The following is a 5,500-nucleotide window of genomic DNA, read 5'->3' on the forward strand; positions in this document are numbered from 1 at the left end:
TAGTACTCGTGAGAACGATAATCTCGACTGAAATGTCCACTAAATTACTTATTAAGACTCGTATACTTGTTGGATATAAAATCGTAACAGTAGTTTCTAGAACATGAAATCCATTACTCATTGGGGTTAGGGAAACCCTATAACTAATGAACTAAAGTAATAAAGCCTTTTTAGCTTGATTTCTGCAGATTGTTTTTAATTACAATTGATCATCCCAAAAATTAGAAATTTTTCTTCATATGTTGCAACTTGGAAAGAAAAAAGGGGCCCGACTTACAGCATGCAGGGTAAGCCATTCGAATTTGATTTTCTATTTACAAGGCTAAATTCTACCGCCTCATTTAAGCTGCTCAAATCAAATACAGAAACATTGACTGAGATGACGAAATTAATATGAAAGTTGAACTAGTGCATAATGTCCAAAGGATTTTTCCAGTCAAGAATTACATGTTAGGATGGAAATCTATAATTTATTTTATTTGTTTTAAAGTTTCTTCGCTATCTCATTTAGAGCCGTTGGACAACACATTTTTCATAAAATTAAAGAGAACTGGAAGCAACAGAGAGTTGGGCTCGAAACCTCACTGGCCAGCTCCTTTTATTTGAACACAACAGGGCAAGTTGAAATATGGCTTTCTCAACCCACAAGAAAGACGAGAAGAAAACAAACTAAAGGTAACAATTGCAACAATGCATTATTCAACATAACATTAAGGAAGCGCTAATTTTTATGAGCTTAATTAGTCACCTCTAAGCCTTTTACGACGATCTTCACGTTTCTCAGCTTCTTTCATTAATGGAGTTTCAGCCTTCTTGCTGAGGAAATTCCTCCACCACACAGCTGATCGTTTTGGCAACCTTGTATAACGGCCATTATTATAGTCTACATAAATTATACCAAATCTGACGCTATATCCAGCAGCCCATTCAAAATTATCAAACAAAGACCATATGAAGTAACCCTTCACCTTTACTCCATCTTTTCCATTTTTGCCGCTGAAAAAGAAAAGAAAAATCATGAACATCAATAGAAAATGTAGTAAATGCTTTCATAATTAATTTATTTCGACAACAAATTAAATTATTTAATTACTCCATTGCTTTTTTAAGGTTGTAGAGATGTTCTTGGTGATAGTGAATCCTCATATCATCTGAGAGAGCCTGTGTACAATTTATGGACTTATCGTTCTCTTCGTCCACCCCTACACGAATCATGGAGATATTAATTAGTCTAAATTACAATATATGCCTTTATATAGTTATAATTGACATATTAATAAATTAACACAACTATTTACCATTCTCTGTGATATAAATGATTGGATCATTATATCTTTCCTTCATATCCAACATGAGCTTGTAAATTCCCCACGGAACTATGTGCAACCAATCAGAACCAGCCTGAACAAGAGAAGAAGACTCTATTTATTTTTATATACTGTTTTATATGCAATATATTAAGCCATCGGAAGTATTTTAATTCATCATATGGCTATTACATCATACAAGACAATGCATTTCTATAAATTGTTGAAGTTGTACTCCCATAAGCTGTTAGAATATAATCCAATCTATTTTCATTTTAAGGAAAGGCCAAGAGTTAAATGCATACCTTTGCACCAATTGGCACCTTATTACGTTCAGCTAAAATAGAATGGAAGTAATTAGTATCATGTTCCATATATTGTCTAATTAGCATGTGATGAATAAATTCACAACTATACCCATAAAAGGTCTTAATAATTACCTGAAGTCAAAACTTGTGTATCGGTGAGGTAACTTTCAGTTGTATTCTTTGATGGATCATCGGAGGCATAAATAGATGTGTAATAGTTTATGCCTAAAAAGTCATAGGATCCTTTCACTAGCTTCTCCTCTTTTTCTGTGAACTTCGGAAGACGTTTGCCAACATTTTTTATCATACTTTCCGGATAGTCTCCAGTTACTAACGGTTCTACAAACCTTCAAAAGACGAAAGTTTGAAATAGAAAATTTAGAATTATTTTAGTTTGTGTTCGACGAATGCTGAATTTAATAGGCTCTATAATTGTTTAAACTTTTAGATGAAGTCATTGAACACAACTAGCATGAAAATCATAAAAAAGGTGCAACAATGAATTAAGAAGAAAGTAATTTGGATGATTGTTGTCAAGATATTGAATTACCATCCAAGCATAAAATCATTTCCCCTAGTAGCAGCATCTTGATCTTCTTGAGAGTCAGTAAGAGGCTCATGCCACTGAATGTTATTTGTCATCCCTATCTTACCTCCTTGACTTTCCTGTACGTACAAAAGTATCCATTTCAGTAAACTATATATTTAAAAGTATTATATAAACATGTATATGTGCTTAAAATTACTGATGAAACTATTATGTGGAAACCTGATATTTTCTCCTATATATATCCACCGCATAAGCATGAGAAAGATCAAATTGTGTGCAACAATATATGGTTCTCTCCCGGGATCTCCATACTTGCGAGCAATATGAGATCTAAATACACATCTATGAAGGATGGAAATCTTTTTGGCCTCTCCTGTAGTAGTTGGAGCTTTACCGCGATTAGGTGGGAAAGAGCCAATAGCATATCCAGAAACACTATAGGACCATGGCTCATTCAATGTGATCCAATATTTTACTCGATCACCGAATTCCCAGAAGCAAATCTCCGCAAACTCACAAAAATCCTTCCTACATTATAGATACAGAAAATGGCACAATATATCAAAAAATATGGTAAAAATTGTTAAGCTGGTAGTTTAATCTGTCTAAAAGATGTTTACAATCCATTTTTCTTTAAATAAAAATGTACTCTTTTCTCTTCAATAATGTTGGGGCACATAATAGCTTTGCTGCATTCACTCTTCAAATTTCTTAAATATCTTAATAGTAATTGTGCCATGTGATGCAAGATTGAGTTACTTACACAATTTGATCATTCAGGAAGCCACCATACTCTTCTTCCAAACATTGGGGAATATCCCAATGAAAGATTGTTGCATATGGCTCAATGCCTACACAAAGAAAAAATGAAATTGAAAGAATGTGAGAAATTTAATAATATCTTCAGGATATTTATATATAAAATGAAAATGATTGCAGAAAAGCATATATATCAAATATAGAAACTTAATTCAAATTGTGAATTATGCAAGTAAAACTTGTTAAAGAAACAATAAATACAAGAATTATGTAGTTGACTCTCTAACCTGCAGCCAAGAGTGCGTCAATGAGATCGTTATAGAATTGAATTCCTTCTTTGCATACGCCAGTACATAGTCTCCCTCCTAATACACCAAGATGGAATGCAAATTAAAATAATACTTTGATTTGCATATAATAGAATGTCACAATATGATGCACAAATTTTATCTTTCTAAGTTTGAACTAACGTGCCTGGTAAAATTCTAGTCCATGCAATTGAAAATCTGTATGAATTGAAACCCATTTTCTTCATCAATGCCACATCTTCCTGCAAATTGTTAAATATGATAAATACAACATGCATGGAAATGTCTTAGAGTAGAAAAAATATTGTCTTGTGTAGTCTTATGAGTAAATGGAATATGGAAAGTAACAAGCAGCAAACATTTCATTTAAAATAAGCAAAATCAAGGTAAAATTAGAATTGTATTTAATTTCCTATATAACCTTTAAGTCCAACTTTAGTACAAAGTGACAATAGGTTTTAGTGGACAATACAATGAAAAAAGTTTAATTCATCAAACTTGTCCGCGGCGATTGATAATAGAATTTAGTTTCATTTCCTTTTCATTTACTTTTTTTGTCATTTAATTTAATCCAATGTGCCAAGCGTAACAACATAATAAAAATTGTTGGAAGTATACCCGGAACATATTATAGTGATCAATAGCAACACAGCCATTGCTACCGTCAGAAATGCCACCTGCCAATCCAATAAATTGACATGTAAAACACAGATATACATGATTTTGTGTCTTATACTATATATATAAACAGGAGAAGATTGAAAAATGGGAAGAGACCAGGTTGTTTCTGTGTGAAAACATCCCAATTACTCAGGCCTTTACTTCCTGCATTCCATCCACCTTCAATCTGCATAATTATAAGACCCAGAGAAATAAAATTATGCGAGAACAGACGCAAATTACAAGATTACTTATATTAAATATAATGTGTTATGAGTTCATTACTTTAAAACTTAAATACTCGTACACTAGGTAAATAAATATATATGTGGCGCATATACCTGATAGGCTGAAGTCGCAGCACCAAATGCAAAATCAGGGGGAAAATCAGAGCGCGTGATCTTGCTGTGGGTGTAATTGCCCACCTGACCATTGACTGGAGATTCGTCAGTGCTAGTAATCATCAGAAAGTTGTTTTGGACATCCATTGCTAAAAAATGAAGATTTCGGTGCACTTCAGAGTAGTGCAAGTTAGCCTATTTATAGGGAATTCTGATCAGTAAAGGGCACATGCAATAATGAAATTGCTTCTTTTTCATGAATTTTACACCATGGAGTAGTTGGATAATAAAATTCACATGACCTGTTTATTTTGTATTTTTTGGTTGATCAATAAATTTTGGTGATGTATCATTTGCGCACTTTGCATAACATGTTTTCATACAATAGACTTGTAGATAGAAACTCAAGATAAATACAAATCTAGTTCACAGTGGTCTAATTTTCATTATATGTTAGGAAAAATTGCTGTATCAGTTGGAAATGTACACCTTCCATTTCAATCATCAACCTTTAACAGGGATATTCAAGAACCCATTGGCTCTAGTAATCACCAGGCAGTTGATTTAGATATCCATTATTAAAAATGAAGATTTAGGGGTACTTTGGAGCAGTGTAAGTTGGTCTATTCAGAGAAACTTCTGATTAGGAAAGAGCAAGTGCAAGAACCAAATTATTTATTTATCTTAAATTTTACAATTGAGTAGTTGGATAATAAATTTTAACATGGGACGAGTTCATTTAGTTTTGGTCGGTTTGATAATTAAATTTTGATGTAGTGCCATTTGAAGCAAATCTTGTACCTAGAATGTAACTTTTAAGCACAACCCAATTGATCAATTGCAAGTTTGCAACTAATTAACTTGAATATATTTGATTCATTTATTAATTCTAATACTAAAATTAGCAATGCTTATGCATATCAATGTGTCTATCCAGTTTTGTAAAATCGATTAATTCTTAAATCCATAATAACAGAACGAACTAATCAAAATTGTCTTGAAAATAATTGACATATGATAGCTACATTCCACCTGAGTTTCTTCACAGGTCTATTTAACTATCTGTCTATAATTCACTGCTGTTGCGGAAGCTCTCTCAAAAGGATCTTCAAACGGTGGTTTTTCAGGCTCAGTCCAACGCACCTTTCTCAACCAACAACCAGCCCAATCGGCTCCAAACCACAACCAATTGATTCACCTTGGTTGCTATGCAATCTTACCCACGTAGGATAAGAAAGGATGATGATTTATGGCCACAAAGACTAGG

At 33.0% G+C, this 5,500-nt stretch overlaps 1 pseudogene across 1 annotated transcript; it reads right to left on the minus strand.

Moving 5' to 3' along the window:
- Positions 1 to 340: 340 nt before the first annotated feature.
- LOC111390586 lies at positions 341 to 4,399 on the minus strand (annotated as a pseudogene). The gene is made up of 13 exons (XR_002701940.1): positions 4,234 to 4,399; positions 4,010 to 4,079; positions 3,851 to 3,909; positions 3,399 to 3,474; positions 3,212 to 3,289; positions 2,929 to 3,016; positions 2,385 to 2,693; positions 2,166 to 2,281; positions 1,748 to 1,962; positions 1,613 to 1,644; positions 1,299 to 1,401; positions 1,094 to 1,202; positions 341 to 996 (listed from the first exon to the last, which is right to left on the minus strand). The product of XR_002701940.1 is annotated as a beta-glucosidase-like (transcript).
- Between the last annotated feature and the right edge of the window lie 1,101 nt (positions 4,400 to 5,500).

This window comes from Olea europaea, unplaced genomic scaffold (genome assembly GCF_002742605.1).
Source record: "Olea europaea var. sylvestris unplaced genomic scaffold, O_europaea_v1 scaffold69, whole genome shotgun sequence".
NCBI classification, from domain to species: Eukaryota; Viridiplantae; Streptophyta; class Magnoliopsida; order Lamiales; family Oleaceae; genus Olea; species Olea europaea.